The sequence below is a fragment of the Oncorhynchus tshawytscha genome, linkage group LG16 (genome assembly GCF_018296145.1).
Source record: "Oncorhynchus tshawytscha isolate Ot180627B linkage group LG16, Otsh_v2.0, whole genome shotgun sequence".
NCBI lineage: Eukaryota > Metazoa > Chordata > Actinopteri > Salmoniformes > Salmonidae > Oncorhynchus > Oncorhynchus tshawytscha.
The window spans coordinates 9,963,024-9,975,328 of NC_056444.1; the positions used below are offsets into that span (position 1 = coordinate 9,963,024).

General features: G+C 42.2%; 1 long non-coding RNA gene across 1 annotated transcript; it reads right to left on the bottom strand.

Annotated features, from left to right (window-relative positions):
* Positions 1 to 6,787: 6,787 nt before the first annotated feature.
* LOC112216530 lies at positions 6,788 to 10,989 on the bottom strand. Its single transcript, XR_002948333.2, has 4 exons — positions 10,165 to 10,989; positions 9,469 to 9,511; positions 7,884 to 7,966; positions 6,788 to 7,142 (listed from the first exon to the last, which is right to left on the bottom strand). It is a non-coding gene; the product is annotated as an uncharacterized LOC112216530 (long non-coding RNA).
* Between the last annotated feature and the right edge of the window lie 1,316 nt (positions 10,990 to 12,305).

The window sequence follows — 12,305 nt, forward strand, 5'->3', positions numbered from 1 at the left end:
TGGGTGACTTTTTGGCTGACCTCTTGTAAATATTTGGACTGTAACTGATTGTCTCTGGCAGTGAGACAGGTGTGTATGAGCCGTGATCGATTTACGGAACATTGGCAGTGTGGTGTCACATTTGTAAGCGTTAAAAAAAACAACTGTTTGCCCAATAACCCTTACAAGTCTCTCCTGTGTGCAGGAATGTGTGGCACGTGTGGTTGCATGCCTGTGTGTTGTGTGCATGTTCCATAACTGTGTGTGTTGTGTGCATGTTCCATAATTGTGTGTGGTCACTCCCCAGGGAAGGGGGAGTTCCTTTTCCACTAACACACATGCTGACTGGCCCATGCGACATACCAGGGTTTCACAACAAATTCTATCACCTAGATACCACACCAGCAAGCCAATATAAACTCTATATGGATATACGATTATTTTCCAATGCCAAGACATTTTAGCGATCATTTTGTGATGCGTTCAGTCCCCTCTGTGAAATGACAATAGCAGAGGGTTGTTGATTTTCACGTTGTGTACTGGTCAGTGGTCAGTGGTCACACATTGCACAGTGACATCAGAGAGGAAGAGGTGAAGTCAGTATATACCATGATCTTTGGTGACCTCCACCTTTTGGCCTGAGCAGGATGTGGAAATTAAATTGAAAATTACCTAAAAAGGCTAGTAAAATAGACCAACTATTCTCTTGGCTGATGGATTTACACTGGTAATGTCAGCTCTCTGCCAGTTCAGTGTAGATTACACTGGTAATGTCAGCTCTCTGCCAGTTCAGTGCTAGATTACACTGGTAATGTCAGCTCTCTGCCAGTTCAGTGCTAGATTACACTGGTAATGTCAGCTCTCTGCCAGTTCAGTACTAGATTACACTGGTAATGTCAGCTCTCTGCCAGTTCAGTACTAGATTAGAACATGAAATAAGTCTTCTCTCTCCGGGGCCCTCGGTCACACTTCCATTTTGTCCCCTGGGCTGGTCCGCATTCAACAGAGAAACAGGCTGTCACCATCACTCCATGTACCACAGCAGTGACCTCTGCCTCGTTTGCTTTTGTTTATTGCAGCCTGCTGCTACATTTGGGCTGTGTGATACAGGCTGCACAGACCCCTCTCCTTCTGCCCACAAGTTGAATTGTATTGAGTAATTAAGCCATGAGATCAGATGTGATTTTTCTGCCAGCCAGACACAATGACGTCAAGGGGAGATAGGAGCGGGACGAGGTCATATTCCAGAATAGATCTCTGCTGTTAAATTGCTGAGACTGACTAGCTACTAGTCCTCAACTGCCCCCTACTGTCCCCTTGCAGACTATTCCTAAATTGTACTCTACAGTAAAGCAAACTAGCTGGTATCTAATTCAATTTATTGACCAGAAATGTAAAGGGATTGTTCAGCCCCAAAATCAAAGTTAGTCAGATGTTCATGTTTTCATAGCTCAGGTGTGGATGAGTCCACGTTCAACAATACAATCTCTTTAGATCCCAAATTAATGGAAAACAATGGTACCAATAATGGCTCCAGACAGAACTAAATTTTGTAGATTCCTGGGGCTTATTAAAAAATAGTAATATTTGGTATTTTATTAGGATCCTCATTAGCGGTTGCAAAAGCAGCCGCTACCCTTCCTGTGGTCCACACAAAACATGACATAATACAGAATTATATAATACAGAACATCAATAGACAAGAACATGTCAAGGACAGAACTACATCCATTTTTAAAAAGGAACACGTAGCCTACATATCAATACATACACACAAACTATCTAGGTCAAATAGGGGAGAGGCATTGTGCCGTGAGGCGTTACTTTATCTGTTTCTTGAAACCAGGTTTGCTGTTTATTTGAGCAATATGAGATGGAAGGAAGTTCCATGCAATAAGGACTCTATATAATACTGTACGCTTTTTTGAATTTGTTCTGGATTTGGAGACTGTGAAAAGACCCCTGGTGGCATGTCTGGTGAGATAAGTGTGTGTGTCAGAGCTGTGTGTAAGTTGACTATGCAAACAATTTGGTATTTTCAACACATTAATGTTTCTTATAAAAATAAGAAATTATGCAGTCAGTCTCTCCTCAGCTCTTAGCCAAGAGAGACTGGCATAGTATTAATATTAGCCCTCTGATCATAATGAAGAGCAAGACGTGCCGCTCTGTTCTGGGCCAGCTGCAGCTTAACTAGGTCTTTCCTTGCAGCACTGGACCACACGACTGGACAATAATCAAGATTAGACTAAACTAGAGCCTGCAGAACTAGCTTTTTGGTGTGTGGTGTCAAAAAAAATAAAACATCTTTATTATGGCTAGACCTCTCCCCATCTTTACAACCATTGAATCTATATGTTTTGACCATGGCAGTTTACAATCTAAGGTAACGCCAAGTAATTTAGTCTCCTCAACTTGTTTAACAGCCACACCAGTTTACTACTGGCCACCCATTCCAAAATAGTCTGAAACTTCATTAGCTGTGGTTGCTGATGCGTATAGGGTTGAATCATCAGCATACATGGACACACATGCTGTGTTTAATGCCAGTGGCAGGTCATTGGTAAAAATAGAAAAGAGGGCCTAGAGAGCTGCCCTGCGGTACACCACACTTTACATGTTTGACATTAGAGAAGCTTCGGTTAAAGAAATCCCTTTGAGTTCAATTAGGGTAGCACTAGGCAGGGTAGCCTAGTGGTTAGAGTGTTGGACTAGTAACCGGAAGGTTGCAAGTTCAAATCCCCAAGCTGACAAGGTACAAATCTGTTGTTCTGCCCCTGAACAGGCAGTTAACCCACTGTTCCTAGGCTGTCATTGAAAATAAGAATTTGTTCTTAACTGACTTGCCTAGTAAAATAAAGGTTAAATAAAAATGGATTCAGAGCTGAGTTTGAAAAGCCATAACACATATACTACCATTCAAATGTTTAGGATCACTTAGAAATGTCCTTGTTTTCCATTAAATCATACTTGAAATGAGTTGCAAATTAATAGGAAATATAGTCAAGACGTTGACAAGGTTATAAATATATTTATAATATATTTATAATTTTAATTGAAATAATAATTGTGTCCTTCAAACTTTGCTTTCGTCAAAGAATCCTCCATTTATTTAACCAGGCAATTCAGTTAAGAACAAATTCTTATGTTCAATGACAGCCTAGAAACAGTGGGTTAACTGCCTTGTTCAGGGGCAGAATGACAGATTTTGTACCTTGTCAGCTCAGGGATTTGATTTTGCAACCTTTCGGTTACTAGTCTAACGCTCTAACCACTAGGCTACGCTGCCGCCCCATTTGCAGCAATTGCAGACCTTTGGCATTCTAGTTGTCAATTTGTTGAGGTAATCTGAAGAGATTTCACCCCATGCTTCCTGAAGCACCTCCCACAAGTCGGATTGGCTTGATGGGCACTTCTTACGTACCATATGGTCAAGCTGCTCCCACAACAGCTCAATAGGGTTGAGATCCGGTGACTGTGCTGGCCACTCCATTATAGACAGAATACCAGCTGACTGCTTCTTCCCTAAATAGTTCTTGCATAGTTTGGAGCTGTGCTTTGGGTCATTGTCCTATTGGAGGAGGAAATTGGCTCCAATTAAGCGCCGTCCACAGGGTATGGTATGGTGTTGCAAAATTGAGTGATAGCCTTACTTCTTCAAGATCCCTTTTACCCTGTACAAATCTCCCACTTTACCACCACCAAAGCACCCCCAGACCAACACATTGCCTCCACCATGCTTGACAGATGGCGTCAAGCACTCCTCCAGAATCTTTTCACTTTTCTGCGTCTCACAAATGTTCATCTTTGTGATCCGAACACCTCAAACTAAGATTTGTCTGTCCATAACACTTTTGCTCATCTTAATCTTTTCTTTTTATTGGCAAGTCTGAGATATGGCTTTGACTTTGCAACTCTGCCTAGAAGGCCAGCTTCCCGGAGTCGCCTCTTCACTGTTGACGTTGAGACTGGTGTTTTACGGGTACTATTTAACGAAGCTGCCAGTTGAGGACTTGTTCTGTCGCTGTTCTGTGAAGGGAGTAGTACACAGCATTGTACAAGATCTTCAGTTTCTTGGCAATTTCTCGCATGGAATAGCCTTCATTTCTCAGAACAAGAATAGACTGACAAGTTTTAGAAGACAGCTCTTTGTTTCTGGCCATTTTGAGCCTGTAGTCGAACTGTTAGCTTCTAATTCACAGAGTAAATAACTCACGGACACTAGAAAAGCTTAACCAAGTTTTATCCTTCCCAAAGGGTCGATACAGCTGTATTCAGACAACGACCATTTCACACACGCACTGATATTTAACCCTTTCTCCCAGGCTGAGTCTCCTCCACATCTGAACAGCCAATGCATCTCTGTTGCTAGACAGAACCTTAGTGATATCTGTTCTTTTTCACTTCATCTGACCTGACCGCTACCCCAAAGTGCTCACTCCTCCCCAACTCAAGGCTGTCATGGCGATTGATACCAGACTGTGTCTCTTCTCCTTCCAGAGGATCCCTGATAGCTAACAATAACATATCTTGACATACTGTAAACATTATACATTTTACCCTCTCTCCCTCAGTTATGTTAGGTTCTATGCTCTCCACCTGTCTCCCCTACACATTCCGAAGCCATCTGGCTCCTACACATAACCATTAACTTCTGATTATAACAATGTTCCAAGTTTAACCCAGAATCTTAACAGAACCCACAAATGCTGATGCTCCAGATACTCAAATAGTCTAAAGGCTATTTTTTGTTGTTTCTTTACAGTTTTCAGCTGTGTTAACATAATTGCAAAAGGGTTTTCTAATGATCAATTAGCCTTTTAAAATGATAAACTTGGATTAGTTTGGATTAGCTAACACAACGTGCCATTGGAACACAGGTCCATTACCAGAAACCATCACTCCTATGTAGATATTCCATTTTAAAAATCTGTAGTTTCCAGCTACAATAGTCATTTACAACATTAACAATGTCTACACTATATTTCTGATCAATTGTATGATATTTTAATGGACAAAATGTTTTGTTTTTCTTTCAAAAACAAGGACATTTCTAAGTGACCCCAAACTTTTGAATGGTAGTGTACGTTTTTTCAACAACAGGTAACAACAGGTTACTGTCAATAATATCAATGGCTGCACTGAAATCTAACAGTACAGCTTCCACAATCTTCTTATTATCAATTTCCTTCAACCAATCATCAGTCATTTGTGTCAGTGCAGTACATGTTGAGTGCCCTTCTCTATAAGCATGCTGAAGGTTTGTTGTTAATTTGTTTACAGAGAAATAGCATTGTATTTGGTCAAACACAATTTTTTCCAACAGTTTCCTAAGAGCCAGCAGCAAGCTTATAGGTTGGCTGTTTGAACCAGTAAAGGCAGCTTTACCACTCTTGGGTAGCGGAATGACTTTGGCTTCCCTCCAGGCCTGAGGACAAAGACTTTTCTCTAGGCTCAGATTAAAGATATGACAGATAGGAGTCGCTATAGAGTCAGCTACCATCCTCAGTAGCTTTCCATCTAAGTTGTCAATGCCAGGAGGTTTGTGATTATTGATCGATAACAATAATTTTTCCACCTCTCCCATAATAACTTTATAAAAATCAAACTTTCAATGCTTTTCTTTCATTATTAGTTTTTTTAATGCATGATTACAATTACTCACTGTCCGTTGTTGCCATTTCCTGCCTAAGTTTGCCCACTTTGCCAATTAAATCATCTTTAAAATAATTGGCAACACCAAATGGTGTTGTGATGAATAAGCTATCTGATTCAAGGAAAGATGGAGTTGTCTTTGGAGTTGTCTTTGGAGTTGTCTTTCTGCCAATAATTTCATTTAAAGTCCTCACGTTTTTATTCCATCATTCTTTATATCATTGATCTTGGCTTCATAATACATTTTCTTCTTTTTGTTGAGTTTAGTCGCATCATTTCTCAATTTGCAGTAAGTAAGCCAGCCAGACTTATTAGCCACTCCATTTGCCCCATCTCTTTCAACCATACAGTTTTTCAATTCGTCATCAGTCCATGGAGCCTTAACAGTTCTAACAGTCAGTTTCTTAACAGGTGCATGTTTATCAATAATTGGAAGAAGCAATGTCATAAATTCATCAAGTGCAGCGTCTGGATGCTCCTCATTAACCACATCAGACCAACAACAATTTTTAACATCATCCACATAAGAGTCACAGCAAAATCTTTTGTATGGTCTCTGATACACTATTTTAGTTCCAGCTGTTGGAACCTTGGCTTTCCTGGATATAGCCACTATATTGTGATCACTGCATCCAATGGGTACGGATACAGCGTTAGAACAAAGCTCGATAGTATTACTAAAAATGTTATTGATACATGTGGATGATCTTGTTCCTGTAGTGTTTGTAAACACCTTAGTAGGTTGATTAATAACCTGAACCAGATTACAGGCACTGGTTACAGTGAGAAGCTTCCTCTTGAGCGGATAACTTGATGAAAACCAATTAATATTCAGGTCCCCAAGAAAGTAGACCTCTCTGTTTACATCACATACACTATCAAGCATTTCACACATATTATTTAGTTACTGACTGTTAACACTTGGTGGACTATAGCAACACCCCCAAAAGAAAAGGCTTTAGATGTGCCAAGTCAACCTGAAAACCACAACACTTCAATAACACTTGACATAAGATACTCATAAATGCTTCACCGTAAGAACAGAGTAACATCATACCACAATAAGATAGAAAAGACATCTGAGAAAAGTTAACCAAAAACGTTGCTGTCAACAATATCAATAAACAATAAACAATAAATAACAACAATAAAAAATTAAAATATTAACAACTACCTTTCAATAATAACTCAGTTTCACTTGTTATAAAAAGGCTTCACTAAATGTTTTACAAAAAATGTTACAAAACTCAAGAGGTCCTCGTGTGGTGCTACAAAACCGTTTGAGGTGATGACCTCACAGGAATGAAATTTGGGACATGAATGAACATTATTAGTTTTAAAAGTACGGCCGCACACATCCCCTGTGTGTGTGTGTGTGTGTGTGTGTGTGTGTGTGGACATCCTCTGTGTTCCTCAGGCGTGCACGGTGCTGAATGGTCCAGGGATGATGGTAATGGGGCTGTAGGATTCAACCTGATGTACAGCCTGCTCCTTAGCAGACACCAGCTCTGGACAAACACCACACACACACGTCACAATACAACACACACACACACATGTCACAATACAACACACACACACACATGTCACAATACAACACACGCACACACATGTCACAATACAACACACACGCACACACATGTCACAATACAACACACGCACACACATGTCACAATACAACACACGCACACACATGTCACAATACAACACACGCACACACATGTCACAATACAACACACGCACACACATGTCACAATACAACACACGCACACACATGTCACAATACAACACACGCACACACATGTCACAATACAACACACGCACACACATGTCACAATTTAACACATGCACACACATGTCACAATACAACACACGCACACACACAGATGTCACAATATAGCACAAACATATTTTACAACATAACACACACACACACAGATGTCACAATATAACACACACATGTCACAATACAACACACACACACACACATCACAATACAATACAGCACACACACACAGATGTCACAATATAACACACACACACACACACAGAGATGTGACAATACAACACGCACACACATGTCACAATACAACACGCACGCACACACATGTCACAATACAACACACACACACACACACACATATGTCACAATACAACACACGCAAAACGCATGCATGTTTGTTAGTGAAGTAAAACAATATTGGAATGCGATATCTATTTTTTTCTCTGTTCTCTCTGTCAGCTCTCACCTAGCAGTTTGGAGAGCATGTAAGCTGCAGTACTGTAGTATGCCTCCAGGGGCAGCAGAGAGTAGAAGGTGACCTTGCCATACCTAAGGAGGAACGAGGACACCACACTGAAAGCTGCAGAGAGGGAATGATAGCCATGTCTAAAACACTGCCTAGACTGTTCCAGATAGATAGAATATACAGAGCATAATGTAATGGGTGAGTTAGAATAGATGGAGCAGTACAGTAATGGGTGAGAGATAGATATAGAATAGATGGAGCAGTACAGTAATGGGTGAGAGATAGATATAGAATAGATGGAGCAGTACAGTAATGGGTGAGAGATAGATATAGAATAGACGGAGCAGTACAGTAATGGGAGAGATAGATATAGAATAGATGGAGCAGTACAGTGATGGGAGAGATAGATATAGAATAGACGGAGGAGTACAGTAATGGGAGAGATAGATATAGAATAGATGGAGCAGTACAGTAATGGGTGAGATAGATATAGAATAGATGGAGCAGTACAGTAATGGGAGAGATATATATAGAATAGACGGAGCAGTACAGTAATGGGAGAGAGATAGATATAGAATAGATGGAGCAGTACAGTAATGGGTGAGATAGATATAGAATAGATGGAGCAGTACAGTGATGGGAGAGATAGATATAGAATAGACGGAGCAGTACAGTAATGGGAGAGATAGATATAGAATAGATGGAGCAGTACAGTAATGGGTGAGATAGATATAGAATAGATGGAGCAGTACAGTAATGGGAGAGATAGATATAGAATAGATGGAGCAGTACAGTAATGGGAGAGATAGATATAGAATAGATGGAGCAGTACAGTAATGGGTGAGAGATAGATATAGAATAGACGGAGCAGTACAGTAATGGGAGAGATAGATATAGAATAGATGGAGCAGTACAGTGATGGGTGAGAGATAGATATAAAGCAGATACTAATTCAGTGACTAGAGGGGTAATTATAAACACCTTCCTCAACAGCCCCTCGGCAGTGACCTCTCTAGTCAGTCTCCTCTTTTCTGTCTGGTAGAACCACATGTGCCTCCACGTGCACTGGGGCTTCTTCCATGGGAGACTTGAAAAGAGCAGACACTGAGCTATCTAACCAAGACAACTACTACTGCAAACAGTTATACAGATATATCTTCTTCCTCTCTTCCTGCCACTTTCTGTCCCTCTTTCCGTGTCTCTGCTTTGATCTAGGGAGAGATTCCCAGCATCCGTTTCTCTCTTTCTCTCTATTCCTCAGTTTGCTCACGGGATCTGTCCTCTTTGGGACGCATCCAAAAGAACCTCAGTTGAAAACAGAGAACACATGACAGATTCAATGGTGTCATCATAGATATCTAATTCTAGTTCTGTTGGTGTCATTCTAGAAATCAAATCTAATTCTAGTTCTGTTGGTGTCATTCTAGAAATAAAATATAATTATAGTTTCCTTGGTGTCATTCTAGAAATAAAATTGAATTCTAGTTCCGTGGGTGTCATTCTAGAAATAAAATCGAATTCTAGTTCCGTGGGTGTCATATGAACTAGAATTTGAAGTAACTGTGACAGTGAAACAATGTCCGACCTGATGCTTCAGATGGAGGGGCTGCTGCTGACTGTCCTGGGATCTGGGGATACAGGAGAGAAAATACATTTAATCTAGACTTTAGACATCTACAGTGTCAGTATGACAAACTAAGCAGTGTAGACTAGATGCTGTTATTCCAGACTATAAATTGTTTTATGTTTTGTATGGTATGTATTAATTTGTGGATGTCCACCATTTCATATGATATGTTACAAATTGCAATTCGTACAATATGTTATGAATTGTTATGGTTAGAGTTAGCTAACATGCTAAGTAGTTGCTAATTAATGCTAAAGTTGTCAATGATGAGATTTGAACACACAACCTTTGGGTTGCTAGACGTTCACGTTAAAGGCCCACTCATCCACCCCGATAACATATACTAATTTGCATGTCCCGGATTTTCAAGCTATGTGAACATTATCAGTATGCCTTGTCCTTCCCTTCAACTCCTCTCTTGGGTACGTTAGAATTCCCCGTCAAGTCTTTATTATGTAAACTAATGTTTACAAATTTCCTGCACAAGTGTCCCCTGGTGGCATTGGTAATATAGAGAACACGGTGTCAAATGACCTCATTTGTTTATAAAGGACACGGAATATGTAACAGCTTCAATTGTTTTATTGTTCATCACTTGATAACCAGAATGAAAACTAATGCAGAAAGTTACATATCAAATATAGACCTGTTCACCTCTTGCATGCCAGTCCCTCTTCATCCCTCTGTCCAGCTCGGAGCTTCCCTCCTCCTTCGTCTCCTCTCCTCTGCGTCTCTCCCCAGAGCGAGTGAGCATTGTGAGGGCAGCGCACTGTTTCCGTAGCGACAAGAGGTCGGGGTACAGGAGAGCTGCAGGAGAGCTGTTAGAAAAAAGACTCACTGTGATATCTTCATCATGCTCACGGTGTGACAGTTCTGAGGTGGCTCAGTTGGTTGGAGCACGGTGCTGACAACATTAGGGTTATGGGTTTGATTCCCACGTGGAGTACGGTGCTGACAACATTAGGGTTATGGGTTTGATTCCCACGTGGAGTACGGTGCTGACAACATTAGGGTTATGGGTTTGATTCCCACGTGGAGTACGGTGCTGACAACATTAGGGTTATGGGTTTGATTCCCACGTGGAGTACGGTGCTGACAACATTAGGGTTATGGGTTTGATTCCCACGTGGAGTACGGTGCTGACAACATTAGGGTTATGGGTTTGATTCCCACGTGGAGTACGGTGCTGACAACATTAGGGTTATGGGTTTGATTCCCACGTGGAGTACGGTGCTGACAACATTAGGGTTATGGGTTTGATTCCCACGTGGAGTACGGTGCTGACAACATTAGGGTTATGGGTTTGATTCCCACGTGGAGTACGGTGCTGACAACATTAGGGTTATGGGTTTGATTCCCACGTGGAGTACGGTGCTGACAACATTAGGGTTATGGGTTTGATTCCCACGTGGAGTACGGTGCTGACAACATTAGGGTTATGGGTTTGATTCCCACGTGGAGTACGGTGCTGACAACATTAGGGTTTGTTCCCACGTTATGGGTTTGATTCCCACGTGGAGTACGGTGCTGACAACATTAGGGTTATGGGTTTGATTCCCACGTGGAGTACGGTGCTGACAACATTAGGGTTATGGGTTTGATTCCCACGTGGAGTACGGTGCTGACAACATTAGGGTTATGGGTTTGATTCCCATGTGGAGTACGGTGCTGACAACATTAGGGTTATGGGTTTGATTCCCACGTGGAGTATGGTGCTGACAACATTAGGGTTATGGGTTTGATTCCCACGTGGAGCACGGTGCTGACAACATTAGGGTTATGGGTTTGATTCCCACGTGGAGCACGGTGCTGACAACATTAGGGTTATGGTTTTGAGTCCCACGTGGAGCACGGTGCTGACAACATCAGGGTTATGGGTTTGATTCCCACGTGGAGCACGGTGCTGACAACATCAGGGTTATGGTTTTGAGTCCCACGTGGAGCACGGTGCTGACATCAGGGTTATGGGTTTGATTCCCACGTGGAGCACGGTGCTGACAACATCAGGGTTATGGTTTTGATTCCCACGTGGAGCACACATACAATACTACAACATAAGAACTATGAGCTGCTTAGAATTAAAGCATATTACAGTATTACTACTATCTGCAGAGGAGCTATAATACTTACAGCCAGAGGGGGCACTGTAGAGAGGAGCTATAATACTCACAGCCAGAGGGGGCACTGTAGAGAGGCAGGGGGTGCTGTAGAGAGGAGCTATAATACTCACAGCCACAGGGGGCGCGCTGTAGAGAGGAGCTATAATACTCACAGCCAGAGGGGGCGCTGTAGAGAGGAGCTATAATACTCACAGCCAGAGGGGGCGCTGTAGAGAGGAGCTATAATACTCACAGCCAGAGGGGGCGCTGTAGAGGAGCCACACTGCACACTGCCCTAACCCATCTGGACAAGAGGAATACCTATGTGAGAATGCTGTTCATCGACTACAGCTCGGCATTCAACACCATAGTACCCTCCAAGCTCGTCATCAAGCTCGAGACCCTGGGTCTCGACCCCGCCCTGTGCAACTGGGTACTGGACTTCCTGACGGGCCGCCCCCAGGTGGTGAGGGTAGGCAACAACATCTCCTCCCCGCTGATCCTCAACACTGGGGCCCCACAAGGGTGCGTTCTGAGCCCTCTCCTGTACTCCCTGTTCACCCACGACTGCGTGGCCACGCACGCCTCCAACTCAATCATCAAGTTTGCGGACGACACAACAGCGGTAGGCTTGATTACCAACAACGACGAGACGGCCTACAGGGAGGAGGTGAGGGCCCTCGGAGTGTGGTGTCA